Consider the following 23,979-nt stretch of genomic DNA (forward strand, 5'->3'; position numbering starts at 1 on the left):
TAAGAAAACAAAAAGCAGAATGTAAAATACAGCCAAAGGAAAGAGGACTTTTTTTAGACAAGAAAACACAACAAAAGATGTGGGGTGGCGGGAGGAAAGAAGAGATGTCCAAATGGTTGTCAGGATTCTTTATTATCTCTTCTCGAAATTCTCTGATCGGCAATGGCAGTAGTGCACAGAGGTTCTTACAGGGGAAAAATAAGCCAGTCAGTAGGTTGTTTACAAATTATTGTCCTGAAATGTTCATGTTTATTGTCACAAAAGAATTTATTGATCAAAATCAGGTAATCCTCCCTCCCTCTTAGTATACAATGATGACAGGAAAAGCTGAATAGCATGCTCCCTTGGAAAAACAATGCTACTCCATAATAAATAAACTGAAATTTCAGTGACAGACCTGACAGGTTTTTTATCTTATTTTCATTGTATCTGAAAGAGAGGGAAAGAAGTGGAGTTAAGTCTCTCTTATTGTTTTCCTTAAATTAAATAAAAGAAGTAAGAAGGGGATGGGAGAGAAGAGCCCACCACTGAACAATGACATTATCTTTCCAGTCATTTCTATGGCAAATGAAAGTGCTTCTCAAGGATAAGTATCATAATGAAACTTTATGCAGTGGTCATAGGGAATTGCTGGCAGAACCAGAGAGAAGTGAATATAAAGGACTTCATAATATTAATGAAAAGTGCCATTAGGTATTTCAATGTAACAAGCAGGTTTTTCTCCTGTAGTGACACAGTAGTGACAAATGGTTCATCTGAACTCAGTGTCCTTTAAATCATGACAAAACTTAATACTAAGGGGAGAAGGATGCTCACTCATCTCTTAAAGAAAAATGTTAGTTGCCAGGTCCTTATGTTTGCCTTCAAGTTGGCTATGAATATGTAAAAATGTTGGCTGTGCCTGAAGAATGAGGAGATATTCATAATGTGGAACTGTCTCTTTTTATTAGCATTTGAGTAAAGATAAGACTACCCTGCATGACCACATGCAGACAAAATGAACAGTGAGAGCAGTGAGAGAGAACATCTTTTTAAATTTCTCCCCACATTAGATTTACCTGATTAGAAGCTGATCAGGTATCAAAATCATAAAGCATTCTCTAAAATGAAAATCCCTAATGGCTTCATTAATACTGTGAACTGACATGAAGCTTCAGGCACAGGACTTTAGTGTACCTTGGCATCTAAAGAGGGGCTCTCTGGAGAGAAGACAAACAGTGAGAGGGGGCTTCAGAAGTGCTGTTGCCAGTGCTATCCTTGGTGTTGAGATAGAGCAGGATATTATTGTCTTTACACATCAGAAGTATGGGAGTCTGTCCCCCTAGGTGGGGAAAGCAGGGCTTTGCTTTGCACAGCCATGTCAGAGCTGCTGCATGTAAGGGATAGCAACAACCTAAGCTCATCAACTGCTTTTAGCAGGAGATATTTGACTGCCACAGAGAATTGTTTGTAGAATTGGTGCTGGAAACCGCATCTTCAATAGAGCCATAACTGCTGCAGGGAGTGGTGGTTGTTTGCTTTTTTGGCTAAGATGTACAAAAACTGGGAATCTTTTAATCTTTCTGTATATGCAGTGGGCTGTGCCTTAATCCAAACTAGCTTGTGAGGAACTAGAACAAAAGCCAGATAAAGTCTGAGTGCAGATAGTGTTTTTAGTTGCTGGTCAGAATCACCAACATGCAGTAATGCTACTCTGGCCATCTCTGCAGGGGAGGATCAAAAGGAAGCTGAGTGTTGGAGGTAGATTGGACTGAACTGCAGGAATAAAAAAAAAGATTGCTTTCAAAGTTCAGAGTGCTTCTTAGGAAAGGATGTTTTTAATTATGATGTTGATGTTGTGATAGCTACTGGAAAATCAAATTAGTACACAGGATATTAGTAAGTGTCCATGGTTTTTAGAGAAGATATACAAAATAAAGGAACTCTGCTGGGATGAAGCTATGCTGGGCCAGCGAAAATCCAGAAAGCTTGAGAGCCAACCCTGTGGTTTTCCTTTCAAGTGCTTTCAAGTTGGGCATCCAGGAATTGATCTGGGGTGCCAGCTGCATCAAGACAGAGTGTCAACATGCTTCAAACACAGCACACATGCAGGGTAACAGAGTTTGGAAAACAAGAAAAAGACACAGAATCCAAACTGAAATTTGTACTGGCAGATGCCCAAATCTGGTTTCATTTCCCCGGTGTGAGATGCACTGACTGGACACTAAGTTCATTGTAAATATTCACTATTAGCAGTGCCCCCTATGAAATACCATGTCATTTATTAGTAGCTAAGTAGGAAATCATTTGTTGTCAGATGGGTTGTGGGCATATATTTCTGTTCTCAGGTGAACAGTGCTCCTTTAGGCCAGTATCCTTGTACTGACAAAGTCCCCTCATGTGCTGTAAGCAATTTTAATTAAGTCTCTTGCTGTATTTAATTGTCTAGTATACTACCACTGACAGGTAGGCAGGTTTCTATATATATAGTTGTCATTTGATTGAGTACTCTGCATGCAGAGTCTCTGTGTGTGTGTATTTACAGCAGCTACGTGTGTGTAGGCCTCCCAGATCTCCAGATTGCACCTAGCAATGGAGATTTTTGGGAAGAGAGTTTCTATCCGTGGTAGGAAAGAGCAAGTTAAGGACTATGTTAAGTGCACTGGATGTATAAAATCCATCAGATAAGGCAGATTGCATCTAAGGATGCTGATGAAGCTGGCACATGACATTGTAAAGCTAAGTTCTTATCTTGAGAGGTGGCAATCTGGGGAGGTTTCTGTTCACTGGAAAGAATGAAATGGTGCATTCTTTTTCCAAAAAAAGACATCCAGAAAACTATAGGTTGGACAGTCTTACATCCCCCCAGCCCTGAAAATTTTGACATAGACACTATTTCCAGGCATGTGGAGGATAACAAGGGGGCTGGAAACAATGCAGATTTTGAAGGATGAACTGAAGATGATCAACCTCCAGAATGCCTTCTGTGTTGAAAAAACTGGTTCTTAATGAGAGAAGAGCAGTAGATATATTTTAGCAAGGCTTTCAGCACTGCCTCTTGGAGTATCCCTGTAGTCAAGTTTAGGAAATATGAATTACAGAATTACAAAATGAAAAAAAAAAAAAAGGCTCAAGTATCAGGCTTAAAATTCCAGCAGTATTATCATACTTTAGCTGCAGGCTCACTATGCCTGGCATTCTTGGCATGAGTCACTTCTGGGTCTGCCATTGCTTCACATCTGCAGCCTGACAACCTGATCACCAGGACAAAAGGACCTGCCCTGAGGAGCTTCTCAGGTGACACCGACTTTGAGGGAGCTGGTGCCAGGATGCTCAGGGCACAAGTGGGGGCTGCAGGCCAGGGCAGCCCTGCAGGAGAAGCAGAACAGGGTCAGGAGGGGATCCTTGCTGTGCTGGAGGCCATCCATGTCCTGAGCACGAGTGTGGCTGCCAAGCACAGGGAAAGGATGGTGGCCCTTGGCTCAGTAGCTCATCAGGCTTCATCTGGAACTCCATGTGTCCGGATTTAGGACCTCCTGGAACAAGACCACTCTTGGCAGATTGGAGAAAATCCAAAGCAGGCCCCAAGGGTGGTGCAGCATAGGAAAGAGCAGGCCAGGGCAATGGAATTTTTCCCTTCAAATACCTGCCAGGAGCCACAGAGAAGACAGACTCTTCTCAGAGATGCATAGAGGAAAAGGACAGGAGGCAACAAGCTGGAGCAAGGGCAGATCTGTCTGAGAATTGGGGAAAAAAGTTTCCAAAAGAATGTGGATAAGTCCTGAGTCAGGCTGTTTCAACCAAGGCTGCAGAAAATCCATCTCTGGAGATCCTCAAAACTTCCTGGGAAAAAGTCCTGTGCCATTTTGAGGAAGCTCTGCTTTGAGCAGGGGGCTGAGCAGACATTTTCATGGGTCCCTGCCAACCTGCATTCCTCCTTGAGCTGCACTGCCTTGGTTTGTTTGCCTTGAAGAGGGTGAGCAAATATGGGGTGGGGTTGAAGGGAACCTGTGAGCCTTTTTTCTCTGAATGGGAGGTGTGTGTCTGGGACAGATGCAGGCACAGGCATAAACAAATGGATACACATGACTGAGGAGATCTGTAAGCTCTGCCAGCAGTGCAAATATCTGTTATGTCCAAGAATCTGGACACCTCTCTTTCTCTCCTGATATTTTCTCAAGAAACTTCCTTCCCGTTTCCGAGACGCTTCTCCTCCCAAGGCTTCACTTGCCATTTGCATAAGGGACTAATTATAATCAGGGCTATGCAAGCAGCAAAGATGTGGGTAAGAGAAAACCTGTTTGATCATCAAAATTGCTCACTTTGGAGAGGAGGAATTTAGATGATTATACATGTAGATGTGTATGCATACACACAGGGGTTATTTTAGTTTGCTTTTTAACATTTACTGTTACCATAAGGTGTTTCCACACATCCTTTTCAGGCTGCTGTGTTTAGTATAATTATTTGCAGAGTTGTCCCATGACTAGACACTTTCAGAGGTTCCCTCCCAATGTAATATTTTTCCCAATTCCTTCTGACATTAATCCTGTGGATGTTTATAAACACAAGAGAAAAAACGTTTTCAGTCAGAAGCCAGTGACACCATTGCCAGGGACAAGATTCTAAACCAGTTGATAGCAGAGATAAGGTCTCGGGTAGAATGAAGAAATGGAAGCCTTATCAATCTTCTAGGACCTTCTAGTAGAAATTTTAGAGCAGTAAAGATGAATGGGCTAGCCTTTAGCTTTTGCTTTGTGCTGATAGTCAAAATAGGCAGTTCTTTTCCAATTCCAGGGGTTATTTTATTTTGCCTTTTCAAATTTACTGTTATCATAAGGTGTCTCCACATGTCCTTCTCAAGCTTGTATATTTGATAAAGTCATTTTAGAGTGGTCCTGTTTTCAAGCATTTATTAATTTTAAAGCCTGCTTAGGGTACTTAGATGCACTGATTTTTCACTGTTTTCTCTCATTTTAATTTCTTGGGCATGAGTCTTTCCAACCCTGTGATCATGCTCACTCCCATTCTCCTGATTTGTTGTTGAAAAGTTTGCTAAAAGCACTTTTTATTGCTATAACTCATAGGGGAGTCTGCCATTTTGCTTGTGGTTTAGTGAGAATAAAAAGAATAAAGATGTTGCATAAATGTAACTCCATTTTAAAAAGAAAAGCTAATGCACCAACATGATGTAATGAGAGCTATTAAAATAATTAGTCCCTATCCTAGGATGATTGCAAAAGGAAATAAGTAAAGAGAATGAAACATATAACAACTGGATTATAAAATGAACAACCAGCATAAAAATTAAGTGAGTCAAAAGTTTAAACCAGAATGTGACTGAGTTGCAGGGTAATGTAGGAGAAGAAAATGTAATTGTGCTTATTCCATGGCAGTTTACTTGAACTCAATGTCCCTGAAAATGTCTGAGATGTGTGGATAGTAGTTGTACTTTTCAAAAATGTGCCACCGTATTTGATTTCAGGACAGTCAGTGGGTCAAACTTTGCCCAAGGCAATCACAGCAGCTTTAACAATCAAGTGCTTAGGGGAATGGGATAAAACGTCTGGTTTCTTTCTTTGATTTGATCTCACTCCTTATTTTATTATTGCCTGCTGGATGGGTCTGTGCTCGTTCGTTTGTGCCCGGTGGTGCCCCACACTGAGAGGAGAAAGATGGGTGCTGCAGACTCACCCCCAGTGCCAGCAGCTCCTTCAGCCTCATGGGTCTGGCCAAACACTGTCTCACTCTGCTGCTTGCACTGAGCCGCCTTCTTGTTGTGTGCTTCTCCTTGTATAATTGTCAATCTCTTGCCTTAAACCAGTATCAAACGAGAAGATATTGTTCTGTTGATGTTGATGGCTCCCTATTACCAGTGTCAGAGCTGCCAGGTCCTGGAAGGGTGTTGTGTGATAACTGTCATAGGCTTCAATATGAATATTGCAATGTGAAGCTCTAATCATGGTTTACATGTGCTCAGAAAACACCCCTTGTATTGCTGTGGAGTTACAAAGTATATACTGATCAGATGGATATCGTGTAATTTGGAACCTCTGCTCTTTAAATATAAATATTATTACTGTTTATAATACCCTATATAAAACAATTACTTTAGAAATAATCACAAGTCTTATTTCATCTGATGCTGCAGAAGCCTCTGTTCAAAGGCCATCTTTGCACTGTCAGCCTGTGAAAGGGACTGAGGTGGTCTGTCATCCATGGGTCAAAGCAAGCTAGACCAATCCATGGCACAGAATGTCCATCTGTTATCACATCTCCCCAAAAAACCCTGTATTTTGGACAGTATTGTGTTCAGTATATAACAATATAATTAAAGCAGTCTATTTGGAAAACTTTGTGTGTATATTTCCCAGAAAAGATTCTAGGAAAAAGGATCAGGCTGAAAGCTATTTCAAGAATCACAAATAAAAATTCCTAAAGAGCTGAAACCCATATCTAAAAGGAGATTTGTACGGGCTCTTACTTAGCCCGGATTTTTAAAGGAAAAGAGTGCTTATGCTAATTTCGGGGAAAACAGGCTATTAAGATCAAGGTTTTCTGTGATTTAAAAAAATCTAGCACCACCACATACTGTAAATAATGGTTCTTATATATTTTATTCCTGAAGATGGAAAGATTATATTAATGCAATAATACTTACAGCTGTGTAAACTTGTCCTGCTTGTTCAAGGTTGTCTTTGAAGATTTAGAAAACACCAATGAGGTGCTTCAGTAATTTTTTTGTCTTGTTTAGGGAAGCAAACCAGCTGTGACAGGTTTAATCAGAACTAAACCTTGCTTGAGTCAAATGAAGGCTACAAAACTGAACATGCTGGACAAGTTACAGCAGAGTTAAGGCCTGTTCCTTCAGCTGTTGCAGGGTGTGGTGTCTGGGGAGGGGGAGAGTGTCTATGTACACGCTTCCAGAGACTGGATTAAGTATCCCTAGAGCGTAGGAGGCTGGCAGTCATCCTGTATCTACTTGTCCATGCTCCCAGGGAGATCTGCTCCTGGGGATGCTCTGTTTAGCAAGGTAACCCACACACCAAAGGGACAGGCCACGAGAGCTCAGCACTGCACTGCTGTTGAGTTGGGCTGCAAATTGTGGGCTGTGAATTAGCCCAAAGATTTTCAAGTGCCACAAAAGGCAAATACTCACTGCTCTTCAGGGCTTGTTTCCCAGAAATCCAGATAATCTTATTTGGATCATGGTTTGTGAGATAAAATAAGTAGCCTTATTTCATTTAAATTGATATGTTTCATTCAAAGTGCTGTACTTTCCCTCTTATTTACATTTAGCCTGATCCTGTGGCAAAATCAGCTCTAGGGGAGGTAGCTGCAGCCACACTGACATTTACATTTCATTTGTTTATACTGGATCTGAGTTTATGTCTATGCATTTTACCGGTGGCTGCAGAAGATGAGAATAGCTTTAGGAAGGAGTCTGCATGTTGATGAAAGAGTGAGTTATGTGCTTCTCATAACTGTATTCCTGACTCATTATTCACAGCACAAAGAATTCTCTTGTGGCATTCCACTTCTTATGTGGTTAGTGTACCACTCCCACCTTCCAAAAGTCTCAGCCACTCAAAGGCATAATTTTCTAAAGTATAGGCTGTAAAATTAAAGGTTACATTTCAGTTTCACAAGTGAACCAAGTTACCTGTCAGTTTTAGAAGAATGCACATGTGCGTAATAGTTCAGAAATTAGACACAAAAAACCCACCTTAAAACCACCTAACAATAAAGTTCACTTTTAAACCCACTTAATAGAGAATTCAGAAGCTGATAGTCTAATCTGAAATTCCCCTTACTGTCCTGTAGCTTATGTTTTACTGTATGTAAGATCAACCAGCATCCTAAATGGGCTCCCCAGCTAGGGGAGTAAGAGCCTGAAGTAAATTCAATTAGGCCTGTTAAAACTTTGGGGTTCTTGGTCTTGCATTTTACACTTTTTTTCAGTGAACACTTGTGCGTATCCAGGGAGTGCTAAATCAAAGTATTTTATTTGTCAAAATTATTTTTTTACCCAGCCCTCTATAGAATGTTTATTATCCCTCTCACCTTGTAAGTTGGATGCCTTGCAGTTTTGATTTTCACATTCCCATGAATTAGGGAAATAGCTTTATTCTCATTTTATGGCTGGAGGTTCTGAAGGTTCAGGATGCTAAGCACAGTCACCTTCTAGGGTAGCCAGCTTTCAGCCTTCAGTAAATTATACTGGAAAAAGAACGGTAGGCTCAAGGATTCTCAATTCCCCTGAGAATTCTTTATTGCTGGTACAAGAAGAGCTCTGTGTTACTAATTTTTCAGTAACATATATACAGGGGATGTGTGAAAGGATCCTACATCAGGATGGGGCCCTTAATTTAGGTCAGGTCAAATGTTCTGGTGACACAGCTGTGGTGACCCCAGCACCTCTGCAGGGTGCTTCCAAAGCAGCCTGCTATGGTGGAGCTCTTGTTGCAAGCAGCAGGGTGGAGAGGGCAGCCTTGTCCACAGGGAAAGCTGCATGTCTGGAAGCTACAAAAAAGACTTTTTGAATGGTAGCCTAAGTGCAAAATTGATGGTGCACTACTGATAAAATGTTGGAGGTTATTCATAGACATTAGGATTGAATCTGATGTGTCATTTTAATGGAACTGCTGTATGTTTTCTCTGGTATTTTAATGGTTTATCTAAACACATAAATGAAATCAGTAAATGCAGCAGAAATACTTTGAAGAAAAGTTTACTAAATGGAGGAACTTTGAGATCTGAGTCCAACCAATAAAGCAAGAAGGTTACTTTAAAGGTCTCTTCAAAGTGGTGTTTCACAGATTTTGAAATTGGTCCTGTTTTGCTGTAGAGGTGAGGGGACCTTATCAGTGAGGAGTTTGGAAAAGGGCAAGTACTGGTACTTGAAGGCCTTTTGCACATCAAGATTCTTCAAGTGGCTTGCTAACTGGACCATATTGGATATAGAGTAGAAGTACACAGGATCAAAATAAGTAATCTTTAACCTGTTATCTGCCATGACCACCATTCTGTTTCCACTTTTATTACAAACTGATAATGCCCTCCATGTTGTTCTCTCACAGCCATGCTGTGGGCCTTCCCCTTGGGAATGTGCATTGTGGTCACCAGGAGAACATGGACAGTTCTCCCCAGGAAAGAGTACCTGAGCAAGCTGTTTGTGAGTAGACCACAAGTCAGGTCTGGTTCTAATGGCAGCATAACAAGACCGTGGTGTCAGAAGTGCTGTGCTGGCACCAATCTGGAGTGAAGAGAGGAGAGCAGACCTGCCCAAGGACAGGCAGCAGTTCCATGGCAGACTGGAATGCTGTTAACAGGGGGTGTTCATTGCAGACCGTGTGGTCCACAGGCTGCGAGCTGAAGCTTGGGAGTCCCCCTGGCTGTTTGTGTGCTAATGTTTGCTGGAAGTCTAAAGATGCCTGGACAGCACAGGCTGCAGGGAAATGGTGCTAACAAGCACATTATTTAAATCAAATGGAGACAGAGCCAGCAGATGTTACAGGCAGTCCCTATGATTTCAGGGAGTCTGCTTCAGATTTATTACAGTTGAGTTTCATGAAGATCATGTGGCCACAATTTAGCCCATAAATTGGGCTTTCCTTGTTTTCCTTGTTTCCTTCCTTTCTTTCCTTGTTTACCACTGATTCTCTGATTGTCACTGCGCTACAGCTGACAAGACTGAATTTCAGTGGTTCCCTTCACTTTTGCTCATTTTTTTGGTGAAGAAAAGTTGTTAAGTATCTTTTTGAAGGATAAAAATGCTGTATCAATGAAGAAATAGTAAATGTATATGCAGGTGGAAGACATGGATACAAAAATCTTGGTATATCTGTATATTTATTTTTGCCTATGAGGTTTTCTAAAATCTATTCATTTCAATATTAGGGTGAAGGTGGAAAATAAGTGATTGTAGTAGCAAAATGTGAATCCATGCATTTTTTAAAGTAATTGATTTTTGGGTAGTGAATAAACATTTCCAATTTAAGGTGGATTAAATTAAATTATAAATTATAATCGTCTTCTAAATTATTTTTAATATAGAAGCATCCATTGATCTTTTATGCACTGATGATGATATCATGCATCTTATATATATATACAATGTAATAAGTGTATTTAATTTATCAAGTTGTAGGATGTTTAATTTCTGAAAACAGTTATATTGAACATTAATGGGTACTAGGAGAGTTGCCCAGACTTATTTATAATATAGAAGGCAGATAAACTGTTATATATACTCATAGTCCCATATTTTAAATTAACTTTGTATTCTTGATAGTATGTATTGATTCTTACAATTTCATTGCCAATAACAAAAAAACCAGATTTAGAATGCTTATTTAACACATACATGCACACAAAAAAAAGGACAACAAAAAACCCCTGAGCTCTATGGTTCTGGGTCCTTGCATTTGGAAGAACTTCATATAGACAAAAAGGGAGTTACTGTAATGTGTATTTATGGTCTTCTCTAAGATGCCCTATATGTTGTGTTGTTTTCTGATGATGATAATGAAATGGTGCATTTCTGTGGATAGTCTTCATACTAATCTGAGGAAATATATAGATTATGTTCAAGTTGCACAAAAAGAGATGGTTCTGTGAAGGCCCTAAATGAAGCTCACTGATTCAATCATTCATTCATTCACTTGCTTCCTCCTTTTGATTTCGCCCTGATTATTTAGGAAAAAAGCCCTGTAGTTTTAGATAGTCTAGTCTGGTGTTACTCAGCTGTTTTGGCGTCTACTTTGGAAGTCAGTTAACAGATGTTTTAGCTAGATTTTTAATTTGGCCATTATAATTTGGTTTGGATGAAGCTGTAAGTATGGAACTGCACAGGGTGTGTATAGCAACTGTTGACTAATGTGAATAATCGTAGCTGAAGTCAACAGAACTGCACCACCTTGCACTAGCTGAAGAACTGGCTCCTGAAGTCTGAAATATTAAAAAGCTCTTTACCTGATCTTGTACTAATTTCATATAAAAATCTATAAAAATGTGGGAAATGTTGCAGGTTTCTACTCCCATTCCTTTCTATCTGTTTGTCTCTCATAGTCTTTGAGTATTAAATTGCAGAATGAATGTCACAGTAGCCCAATTTAACTTCAGAACAAGGAAATATTTTGAATTCTGGAACTGCTCTTGGTCATGTGAGACAGTTGCAACAAGCAGTATCTCCTTAACATTTCAGTCAGTATCCTCTTCACAGCTGTTGCAAGGTACAAAATACATTGCATCTAGGATCTGCCACCTGTTGTAGACGATTTGGAAAAGAGTAAGTCAATGGGGGTTCAAGAACACATTTTGCTTTCTTTCAGTGATACTATCTGCATTTCATTTAGCACCACTTAAACTTAAGCCACCGAAGTCTCTTTCATGCCCCTGTTTTGTGAGGTAGACCTATGTTTTTGTAGCAGTGGGGCTAGGTTAGTATGTTGAAAAGCTGTAGGTGTTTTTCTGCAGTCCTTTATCCCTATTTCTTTCTCAGCTGCGTTAGACCCAGCCCCAGATGATCCTCTTTGTTTCTAAAGTAAAACTGAGCTTTGGCAGCATTCAAGCACCATCCCTAGTTTCACCTCTGCAAGCACTCTCCTCTGGGAAATGGAGGGAAAAGGACACTGATGGTGACTGCTTTCTATCCAGCTCTGCTCACATAGGTGCAAGACAAGTAGATCTGTGTCACACAGAGAGAGCAGGAGAATGGTGACATATGAGTAGTAATACCTGAAAAAAAGAATTCTCTCCTTGATAGTCTTTCATTTCTTGAAGGTCTTCTAAGTTCTGGACAGTGTTTTCAGAGAGCCCAAAATCATAGAATATTCTTAGTTTGAAGGGACCCACAAGGATTATCAAGTCCAACTCTTAAGTGAATGGTCCATAGAGGGATAGAACCCACAGTCTTGGCATTTTTAGCACCAGGCTCTAACCAGCTGAGCTTCTGCCTTCACTTCTCTTTGCAGAGCCTGTTGCACCTGTATGTGTCAAACCCTTTGTAGTACACAATTTTGTTTAAACAAATTTTCCTATTTTTCTTATTTTTTTCTGTAATGCTGTGAGTTCTGACTCTTCAGAGTGCGGCCAGGTGGTCACTAAAGGTCAGTGACTAAAGCTGTGGCCTGTTAGAGTAAGGCCATTTCAGCTGAGGGCCCAGCTTTGCCCTCTCCACCATGGTCAAGTTTTCGCCCACAAAGTACTTCTAATCCATACTGGATTGCTGAGTATCAAAGTACAAAAGATATTCAGAGCATTAAATAGAAGCTGTACATTGATGGGCAGATTAGTAGACTGTCCCAGTACCCCTAACCTTTTGTCACTGGAGCTTTTGTAGCCTGCAAATTGCCTCCAGCTCTTCCTTTTTCCTGTCCTTGCCATCAAGACTGGTTCTGAATTTTAATGTGTCTCCAGACCACTACCATGAGAATCAGGCTTTTTTTCATGTTATTCAGAGAACTGCAACTTTTGTTCAAGTCCTCCTCTTTACTCACCTGGATTAATGAAATACTGTCTTCTCTGACCTCCTTGACTTCTTGGTCATAGTTTTTGGTGCTACAGAAAACACAAGTACTAAAATACTCCTTCCCTCACAGGTGGATGTGATGGTGATGGCAGTGAGGAAAAGTTGCTGTTCTCTTACCCATCTGTTAGAAATCTGTCTTGTACATATTGTTCATCACCCCGTCCCTTAAGAATTGCAGGAGATGGGGAAGGAAGATCAAGGACACTGAAGTATTTCCCTTCCTCATCCTCTCCAGCTCCCCTTTCATTCTCATTGTATGTTACTCACCTCTGAGTCTGAGCTGTGACACTGTTCCAGCCTGTGAAAGTCAGTCTGCACTTCTAAACTACTTATAACTTGTGTCAGTGGGTTACCTTTGTAGATTACAGGTGCTTGAGCAAGAGCCTGGATTAACTTTGTGGCGGAGGCGTGCTTACCAACTCCTAAAAAGGAACAGTCCTTCCTTCTTACTAGCAGAAGGTTAGTAAGTGGTGTGGACTTTCAGGATCCACATGGGATTTTTGTTGCCTGTACTTCCTGTCATTTACTGCAAAGGATTGCAGTGAGTTAGAGGTGAGATTTACTGAACTGATCTAGAGAGACACCAGGTATGCATGAGATGACAACAATTTTAGTATCTACCCAGGTAGTCTGGATTTGAGCTTGAAACCAACAAAAGAAAAGCTTGTTTGGTTGTATTTTCTCTTTTAAGAGCTAATACTGTACTTTCAGGAATGAGAGGCTTTTTTTAATTTCAAATATAAACTTAGTAATTTAAGGCTTGACCTTTCTGCAGTTTTTACCATCAAAATCTTTTACATGATGAGCTTAAACAAATTCTAGTTTTTTTTGTTTGGTGACTTTTTTCCTCAAAGTCATCATCAGTGTCCTAGCTGATTCTTAAGGGAACAACCTGAACGAAGCAAAATGCTACAACTTTACATGCTAAAAAGACTAAAAATTAATCATTAATGCCAAATCTCAATCAAATAATAAATAGCTCTACTTTATAAGAATGCTTCCATAATCATTCATCATTTTCACACTGCTTTGCATTCCAGCTGACATTGAGCTGCATTCAAAGTTTAATCAGAAAAAATTGGTACAGAAAAGTGATAAGGACTGAAAAACCATCTCTCTACTTTGAGTTGTGCACCCTTTGTCCCCTACAAAGGGAACAATCTGTCTGTGCTCATGCTTTTACGTCTACTATACAATAGTGCTACTGTTGACATGTACGTAGCCTTATAATTTATGGGGTGTATGTGTGGGAAGTTTTCCGGTAGGATCTGATTTATAAAGGTGGCTCAATATTGCTTCCTGTACCTTGGACATCTCTGGAATAACAGGGAGTTTATTTGAGCACACTGCACTCAATGTACATATGCGTAGGTGAGTAGGAATGCAGGATCAGCAGGCAGCATCTGGGCAACTGAACCCCTCCTGGCTTGTTCTGGCAGACAAACATACCATAGATACAAGTTCAGAAACATCCATAAATCATCCTGTAACACCAGATATCATCATTCTCAATGCTTAAGAGAAATTTAGAGCTGTAGTAAAAATCTGAAAGCTGCACCTGTACTATGTCACGTGCAGAAAGCAGGAGTGGAGGATATTTCTAGTCTTCCAGGTCTGTGCACTAGCAAAATATTTATAAAATTAACTTCTGTGTGATCCCAAGAAGCTGATCATGTTCTAAATTACTGTTAGGACAAATAAAACCCCTCTGATCCTTGCTAATCTGCCTTGGAGAACAGATGTCCTCCTGATCCTAAATCCGATGAATAGCTTAATCCTTTGTGTGTGAGCAGGACACCATTCATGTGAGAATTTTGCATCACTAGAAACACAGCTGTAGTCTGTTTACATCCTGGTTTTTGGGCCATCCAGTTTCTAGAAGTAAATGATAGACTAAGGAAGGAAAAGAAAATTCCTTTCTGGTCTACACAAGGACCAGAGACCATCCCTACATGGTGCACACACCCAGAAATCTTGTTTGCTGCTCCTAAAATTCTTTGCTTGAGGACTGGATTCCATAGGGACTCCACTGCAAAATTAATTTTCTGGGTTCAGGAGATCGCTTAGTTTAATTTACAGTCCTTTCTGTAACTTGGTCTTGTTTTCCACATTTCTTACTCCCATGATCACATTAACAAGGCTTTTCCAGAATTTATTCTTGAAGAAATAAAACTTGCTCTTTCTGGTCCAGATTTGTTTATGACCAATTTATTGCAACAGATGAATCTGCCAGAACAAATGCTGAGAGCTTTTGAGCTGAGATGCTAGGAGACCAAAATGGATCTCTTTCCATCAGTACTTCCATCCAAACAGAATGATTAGTTGAAATATGTAAAATTTTACAAATATTAAGGTCACTGTGATATAAAAAAAGCTGAAATTTTGAGTGGGAAGATTTGGACTGAAAAGCAAAGGAGAGAGCTTGTCCAGCATATCTGTTCTTCCAGCTCTCACCAAGTGTGAGTTTCACCTGTCCCTTTCACCTCACTGTATTTTCCTCATTGTCGTGTCATGACTACTTTATACAGTGTCCTTAGACAATATCTGCTGGTAAATGCCCTTACACTCTCTTCAACTGTTTTTAACAATTTTTAATGTATTTATTAGTATTTCTTACTGTCAAAATAGCTCCTTTTGACCCTGAAATTGTCCACTCATTTTGATTAAACCCATGAGTCTAGAGAATTGGGCAATTTAATTATTTTAAATGCAGCCTTATTGCCAAACAGGGCTTCCCTGCAGCCCTCACAGATGTTGTTTTTAGAGGAAACAGTTTTGGGTCTCTGCATTCAGGTACTTTTCTTTAATGGGCAAGGCATTTAACAGTAATTGGAATGAACTAATTTAAATGACCCGCTAGTGAAAAACAAACATGAACTAAACTAGGTCTAAATAAAACACATTCTTTGTTGTAATTGCTCTTTCAAAAAAACTTAATAATTGACCAAAGCCTGATGTATGAAAGCACATAAACTACACAGATCTATACAACCTGTAATTGCCACACTTGAAAATAGAATTTTGTATAATTTGGAATTTTTATTTTCTTTTTTCACACAGGATAAATATTATAACTCATGATCCAAATCCTTTATGTTTTCTGTAGAATACTTGAAGTGAAACAATGCATCTCTTACCACTAAAACCACAATAAATGGGTCCCTGAAGGATTTATTTTAAGTCAGATGCATTTGTCATTCTATATTGATAATCTTTGCACTTCATTATCATATTCAACTCACCATTTATATGCAGATGACACAATCATTTATGGTAATAGATTATACTAGAAGAAAGCTTAATATTATCTTCAAGCTGATTTAAATGAGCTTTAAGATCATCTGGCACAATCTAAATTACTATTAAATATTAATGAAACAAAGATCATATTATTTGGCTCAAAACAGAAGTTGGGTAAACTGAACAACTGACAATCAATGCGACCTTGGAGACAGTTAGCAAATGTCAATGGTGAGGAGTATGGATACATCATTTTTCATCGTATGACTAAACTATTGATTAGAAGCTGTGAAGGTTTGAAAGAAAGCCAAGAACTTTATTTGGGCTCAGAAAATTTGTTGACTTAGGGGAAAAGAAAAGATTTGTTTTCTTGCATTTTCAGTTTGTATTATGTACTTTGGGTTTTACTGATTGCTGCATAATGTTGTTAGGAAAGACAAGGCATTTTTAACTTGGTTATCTAGGCAATTTTGCTGTGAATTATACATTTCATAAAAATCACTGTCTGTCATTTTAGCAACAGTTGGCAAAAAATAGAAAACTGTCAACATTTCATTGGTATGTTATCCTTCTACTTTCTCCTCCCTCCTGTCCTCTATCTTCAGATAAGTTGCAATCTTCAGCCTTCCACATTTCTGAAATAGAAAAATTAATAAGAAAACTAGTATCTCTACTTCTTCATCTGGAACCATACAGCTGTGAATTTGATAAAGCAAGTCAGGAGACTCAGGTAGATGCTTTATTTGTGTTTGTTTATTTTTGCGTAGGTAAACTCCTGATCCTGTGATGACTTGAGCATGCTCTAGCAGACGCAGATAAATTCATTGGCAGTTTATGTCAATTCCCAAGATGACAGATAAGGTCTTCTTTCCAGGAGATGTTCTTGTTCTTAGAGATTCAAGTTGATAATCCCAGTGAAAAAACATGACCCCTGTATTGTTCAATGTATTAAAAATGCAGACAATCTCCTGCATTTTGGTGCTGGCAAAATGCAGCCCCCATTTTTGTGTAGCAAGATGTGTCACACTAATACAATAATCCATTGTCCCAGAAATGCCAGCTCTTTTGACATTATAATGAATCCCATGGTAGGAGATATTGTTAGTTGTTAACCTCTTTCTGTGTTAGACATAATCAAGATCAATGTGGATATGTTTTCTGTTCAGGGCATCAACTATTTCCCCTTAGTATTTTGCTGGGCTGTGCTGAATCCAGCTGGGCACGGTTTCCTTTGAGCATTTGCATTTAGGATAGGGGTCACACATTTTTTTGACACTCATCTGGATCTTCACTGCTCTCTTGGTAAAGAGCTTTCACATAATGTGAGGAGAGGGAGACCTACTCTGACATCAATAAAATATCGAGGAAAAGAGGGGAATGTAAACATTTGGTTTATATGCTTGGGAATGAGGCAGCTTTAGAGGAGCAGAGCAGCTGGTGAACTGTAGGCTGGGTCATAAAGCTGAGTTAAAAAGGACTGTGAGGCCTGGGATGGTTTGATGGGTCTGGGAAAGATATGGTGGGAAAATTTGTGTAAGTAGGAGGCAGAGGAGTCTAGATGAGTGGAAGGGCAGGTACCCTCTGGAAGCACAGGAATAACGGGTAAAGAGGAAAAACAGAGGAAGAGAAAGCAGTGACGTAGAAGATTGGTGCTGGAGCAAATGTGGCATGCATAAGACAAGGTTGCTTGACAAGATTGTCAGAAATTCAAGTCTAAAGAAAGGGTTTATTCAATGGTGAGTTGGGACAGTGAATGCCAAATAGGACAGTCTAATGTCCAGTTTATTATCTTACCTGGTCTGGGCAGCAGTTGCTGAAATTACAGATGAAAGAAAGAAGGGGAGAGGGAAGAGTTGGTATCTTCCCTGCTGCAGACATTTGGGAAAAGTTGCTGGAATCTGTCAACAATTGCAGGGAAGAGATTTTTAACTTATTTATATATTTAGAGATATTTTCTAATTCAAAGTTAGTACATCACATGATTCAAGTACAGATAGCTTCCCTAGAAGGTAATCAGGCAGACTTCTCTCAAAATAACCAGTAAATTGTTTTTAGAATTAGACTCACAATGAATTTTAAAAACTAATTAATCACGTTCATTATTTGAATTTCTTGATTAGGCAACACAGTTTTCCCAGTCCATCTGGGTGTCTCCTGGCAAGTTACTTGAATCAATTTTCTTGTCCCTTTGTACTACCAAGTCTCTTTGAAAGAATGGGAGAATCTCAAGTTATGTTCTGAAAGTCACTAGAAATCTTGTTCCACGCTGTAGTCACATCAGAAGGTTCTTTTAAGCTCATGCATTTTACCTGGTCATAATATAATGTTCCTAGTGGACACAGATATTCTTCAGTGGGAATAATGTTTCCATTATCCTCTTTCTCCATAGGTAAGAACCAGGCCCACACTGCAGTCATAGGTGCTCAGGAGTGCTGCTGTGGGTTTGGTAACAAATGACATTATTGCTTGGGTTTGTCTTCACCATTGCTGCCAGATGGGTATGGTTCTTCCACTGGAGAGTGATGGCACTGCATTGCAACCCTGGGCTTGTTCTGCATTCCCAGAGATGCCTTTTCCTTCAGCATGTGAACCAAAGCCCCTTCTGTGGACAGGTTTTCTTTCTTGTCCCTGTCTGAGGAAAGAAGAACATGTATTTTTTTCACTGAGGGGAATCTTCCCCTCCTGAGTGTCTGTTTTTAGAGAGATGTTCCCCCCACCTCCCAGTGAAGTTGAGGCCACTTTCAACCTACTGGGGGTTTTTTTTCTGAGAAACCTTCCTCCATTATAATCCAGATAGAAGTCCATTGGTCTATTAGCCAGTCAACTGTCCTGTCTTATGCCGCCTTTACTCCAGTTTCACCTGTACTGGCCTTTCCATTATCTGAACTTCCCTACATTCCTACATTGTATTGCTATCTGTATTCCAAACCTTCCTACTTTAAATTATATGTGTATATATATATATATTTTAACTTCCCACTTTCATAATTCTTCCCCAAATGTTGCACTTGATTTCCTCACAGGAAGTACTATGTCCAAGGCCTATTAAAGCATCTAGTGGCTATTTGCCTTCAGGGCTGTTGCCTTAACCATTCCTGGGAAAAGAGCTCGCCTCCCTGCGCAGCCTAGCTCCTCACAAAGCGGTTGTATGTCCTCCCTGCTTGTGTAACTGGGTAGCCTCAGCTTCATCAGAAGGGGCAGCCCATGTCCGAGCAGAGAGAGAACAAAACCAGCAGCCTGCACCTTGGGACTCAGCCTGACTCACCTCTGTGTATAAGAAGCAGAGGTCCCTCCACTGCCAGCCTCTTATCCTTTCTGTTCTGGGATCTTGGAGTAAATTGAATGCTTCACATGAATCTGGAAATCAAAGGAACTTTTGAAGGAGGAGGGGAAGATATGAAGAGAGTGAGTGAGCATCTGCATAGAGTTTTACTGGGGCTTACTAGTCTACTCAAGCTATACATTTTGACAGTGCCCTAATGCTGCTTTCAGTCATTTCTTATGGAGAAAATGGAAACCTTTTCAGATTGAGATGCTTAAAATAGGCTCCTAAATCGATGCTTAGGCACATAAATAGAAGCAGTTCAATATTCAGCAATACTGAGTGCTCTGGTGATGCCAGTAAGGAAGAAAATGCTTTGTGTACAGAAGTGCATTATTAGAAAATGTGGAGGTTCAAGAATTGCTATTTAGAGACAATGAGTTACAATTGGTGTAATCTTTTTTTGGGTCAATTGGGCTTGACTCATCTGTGGCCTCCATCTTGCATGTTTTTTATTCATTATGTGATTTAAAAGCAGTGCCTGTTGCTATTGGATATTTATGTCCACTAATTGAATCTAATTTTATCATGGGATTGGAATGAGAAAGTGAAGGTCTTTGCAAATTTCTTGGTATCACACTCTCTGTTGTGTGCTTTGTAGAGATGAAATATCTGTTGCCATACCATATGGATGCTGTGGCTGTCTCCAGCTCTCACAGAAGCTGGGATGCACAGAGTTCCTAGTTTTTACAATAGAAGAACTGCCATCCTTTCTAAGGCAATGTAAGAGTGCAACAGAAATGTAGGTGAAGTTATTGCAATCTTAGCCTGTGCATACCAATATCTGCATCCAGAAGGACCTTTTATTTGTTTTTGCTTTTCTCACATAGATTCTAAGCAAACTGCACAGCAGAGCAGTTGTCTTCCCTGATTTTCTTCTATCTCCTCCTCCCTGTCATGTCTATGAAGGCTTCTGTAGAAATTTTATCAAGTGTGCAAGCTGCTGTGAGGAACCCTGTGTTTTTACAGGTACACTGCATGCAATAACATGGATGGTGAATGGACTGGGATGCCAGATCTAAGCACTGATGAATACAATGAATGCAGTCTCAGGTGTACCTGGTGTTATTGACACATATACCCGAGTACAGGTTTTGGCCCCAAAGTTTAGTCACTCAAATAGATTTTTTGAGGTAGGCATGCTATAAAATGACTACTTTTTTATTTTTTAAATTTTTTTTTAAAGTCAATGCTATCTAGTCAATTGTATCTATGAAATGCAGTAGAAAAACCAAACCACTAAACAGAGGACTATTTGTCCTGTCTGTCTGAAAGACAACATAGTAAAATGGATATATGCCATAACAGCAATTAATGGTGGTTTTTTTTCATTTCCTTTGGAAAATGAAGGCAACCTGAGGCTGGTATTGGCACAGATAAATCCTAAGTTGTTTCCCTCTGAAATTCATGTTTGGCTCTTATTAATTTCTCTTTTAGGATCATGAAGGCTATTTCCACTTGGTTTTCATTTCTACTTGGAGCAGATAATTTCATACTAAAGCCTTGACGCTCATATGCAGCTGAATCCATGAGGTTATTTGTATTACTATGGCCTGCAGATTAGGGGCTTAAATCAGAGTAGAATCAAATTAATCATAGTTTAAAATTATGATTTTCATATGCTTAGCATATTCTTTAAAAGGCAAATACTTCTTTTTTTTCCCCATTAATGCAAAACTTCAGTTAGATATCAATCAGCTGGCTCATACTCAGGACCCAAGTTTATTGTCTAGGTAAAGATGCATATCAATACAGTGTCACAAGAAACTCATTTCTTGATCGCATATTGTAAGCTGTAAATATATTCAAGTTCATATAACAATAGAAATAACAGATAACAGTTCTCTCATATTTCCTTCATGTATTTAAAAATGTTCTTACACAGTAGAATTCTGGCAGTATTTTGTGTTTGGAAGACTATGGGTTGTTTGTTTCTTAAATGTTTAATGGTAGGTTAAAGATAACTTTTCAGTGTCATAAAATTTGAAAAAGTGACGAGGAAATAACCTTGAAAGTTCACAGGAGGCTATTAAAAATATATAAAGAATGTAAAATATTTTAATAAGATTTATAGTCATTTGCTGAAAGCATTTAAATATATTGATCCATGTGTTAATGTAGGCCTTTTATTATTAAGTGAATACATTCTTAATTTTAATTGCTTCTTTCCTGTAAGAGGGATTTTATAAACTTGAGCTAATAATTATTAACTTTCAAATCTAACATATCATGGGCAGTTGTGATTAACTTAAATTTAGGTGAAAGAAAGGTAAAGCATCTGTGGTTCAAACAGAGACATAAAACAGATGATATCATTATATCAGTACATATAGGACTAAGCTATTTTTTGTGAGTGACATCACACAGATTGCAGGACAGAATCATGGGGAACCCAAACCAAATATTTACAGAGCTCAGCAGGAATTGGCCAGCAGACCAATGGCCTCTATAAATAGATTATTTGAAAAACAGAAAGAGGACCATTGCATGAGTGGTCAGATAGAGAAGTCCCGACCCCTGAACTCTGCTCTTGGCTCCTTACATATTATTGAATGTCTCAGTGCTTCTCATTTCCATTTATGAAATGAGACTAATATTTATTTACTTTTCCAAACACTTTGAGATCCAAAAACTGCTCAGTATTAATAAATTATTTGCAAGCCAAGCTCTGGCAAATCCCCTTTGTGCTGCTGGCATACGTGTCCCTCTGGCAAGGACACGAGGTTGGTGACCTGATGTACTGTGGAAGTGCTGAGGGAGCTCAGGGCTGCTGTACAGCTGAAATATGTCCACCAGCACAGAGCCTTTAGTGCAGAGCAACCCTGAGACAGCTCTGGGCAACTTATCACCCCGGGGCCTTTAACACCCCAGGGACAGAGGCATCTGTGTGCCCCCTCCACGGCTGGGGCACCCTGCCCACCTGCTCTGCTCGGGAAAAGGCACCTCCCCGGGCTAAGGGCTTGGCAAGGATGGAAGGTGAGAAATGTGGCCATTAAATGGAGGTGAAATGCCAGTGACTGCCCAGGCAGACTCTCTTGGAAAAGGCCATGCTGCATGCAGAGATTGTTCAGAGCAGCCTGGGCTGCAGCCACAATGTGCAATTGCCCGTCCCCCCACTAGAGCTGCCTGCTCCTGCTGAGAAGCTTTGCATAACACCAGTGGCCAGAGATGCTGACTGGCTCCCCAAAGTTGGGATTTGCATTTTAAGTCTCATGGCTCCTAGCTGATATGTTAAGCTATTTCTTTCTGATGGTTTCTTAACCTTTTTGGACCCTGTCTAGGCTTCTTCATACCTTTAAGGCATATCACACCTTAAAACCCAGCAAGACTCTAAGGGCCCTTACATTCCCTGGTACCTTGAGAAAAAGTGTGCAGAGATCATGGCAGGTAGTATTTCTCCTCAAGTGGTCCTCTCCCCATTCCTACTATTTCATGCTTCTGTTCTTCTTGGACTAATGGCTGCTTTTTGAGGTCTCTTTTCCATTTCAGCATTACTCACTGGAGGCAGAGCAGCTCAAGGAGCCACGATTCTAGAACCTCTGGTAAAAGGCTTTATAGAAATGCAAAATCTGCTGTTGTTAATGTACTTAACGTTAGTAGTGTTCAAAGTTTCACATTCATAAATTAGTTGATTTGAATTTTTCTTTCCCTTTTCCACAAAAAATAAGACCACTCTGTATAGTAGAAATTGGTTAAATTGAAAGTTAGATTACTTCTTTTGCTTAGCCCCATTTTCTAACTCAGCCCTATTTTCTAATTCAAAACCTTAAATAGTGACATTAGGATCATTCTAAAGTAAAAGGCCAATATGATGTCAAAGAGAACATTACTTTTCCTGGCTGTTGTTTAGTAGTGAAGAAAAACAGCAAGAACTTGTTTACATGCAAATGTCATCTGTATGAAAAGCAGGGAAATGCTCTAAAGAGAAGATATTATTACAAAGGCATAATTTTCCAGAGGCAGAAAAAACAGAGGAAGCATTTCATAGTCATCGGGAGTCTCTCCATAAATCTGTTCCATCAGGCATGCTGTGCAGTTGGCATGTGTACCGGTCTAAAAAAAGCCTGAGACCCTCAGCCTGGAGACTAAGATGAAGGAGAAATGCAAGGAATGTGTCAAAGAATTTGCTGTCTGCTGAGCAGAAACCAGATGTTTTTGTTAGTAATTATTATTATGATAATTCATTTAAGTAGGAATAAAATAGGGCATGATTGTTTACTGCAGCATGTTTTCCCCAGACAGTCTGGGAAATGAGAAAAAAAATCTCAGAGGTTTTACTCCTGGTTAAATGAATAATTTTTTCATTTAACCAGGAATAAATATGACAACAAAAATAGTTTTCGTACATATTGCCCAGTAGCTGTGAATAGACATCAGACGTTTTTTTATTTGATGAAGTCACTGGAGGCTGTTGAGGAATGTTAGGGAAGGTCACTTTGAAATTTTCTTTTTATTTTTTGATACATTTTACTCCTGCTGAAATGTCAGATGAAGAGGAATAACTGAAATACTGGCAAAAGACTGGATAAATCTAGGTGGTTATTTTAGATGAAAATAATCTATTGGGAAGGGATAGTGCAGTGTGAGCCAAGCTTCTGTAGGTTTCTGCGGGATATCCATTAGCATCCTAGCATCTTTTACAAAAGTTGATTTCATATGTGTACAAAATTTTAAAATTATTAAATCCTTCTCAGTTCCTGGTGTTTGATTAGAAACTCTTAGTAAGCAGAAAGTAATTTTTTTTCCTACTGCTCGCTCCCACAGCATATGAGTAGCTATCAGTGTTTTTTTTTTAATACAGATTAGAGAATAGTGTCAAGCAAGTGCTCAGCTAGTATAAATTGTGTTGATCTATTTAGTCTGAGAAGAGAGAATGGTTTTCAGCTGCTATCCTTTCTGCAAGCAT

The 23,979-nt window shown here is 39.5% G+C and overlaps 1 long non-coding RNA gene across 3 annotated transcripts in view; it reads left to right on the forward strand.

Moving 5' to 3' along the window:
* LOC135299040 (uncharacterized) overlaps positions 1 to 23,979 on the forward strand; it is an 83,781-nt gene that overhangs the window by 46,423 nt on the left and 13,379 nt on the right. Inside the window, exons 4-5 of one of the 3 annotated variants that reach the window (XR_010361069.1) lie at positions 16,357 to 16,481; positions 19,904 to 20,042. The exons of 1 other annotated variant lie outside the window; for it this stretch is intronic. This is a non-coding gene — a long non-coding RNA (uncharacterized LOC135299040). The remainder of the gene's footprint in view (positions 1 to 16,356; positions 16,482 to 19,903; positions 20,043 to 23,979) is intronic. One more of the 3 variants, XR_010361071.1, reaches the window with a different exon arrangement.

The sequence above is a fragment of the Passer domesticus genome, chromosome 4 (genome assembly GCF_036417665.1).
Source record: "Passer domesticus isolate bPasDom1 chromosome 4, bPasDom1.hap1, whole genome shotgun sequence".
Classification (NCBI taxonomy): domain Eukaryota; kingdom Metazoa; phylum Chordata; class Aves; order Passeriformes; family Passeridae; genus Passer; species Passer domesticus.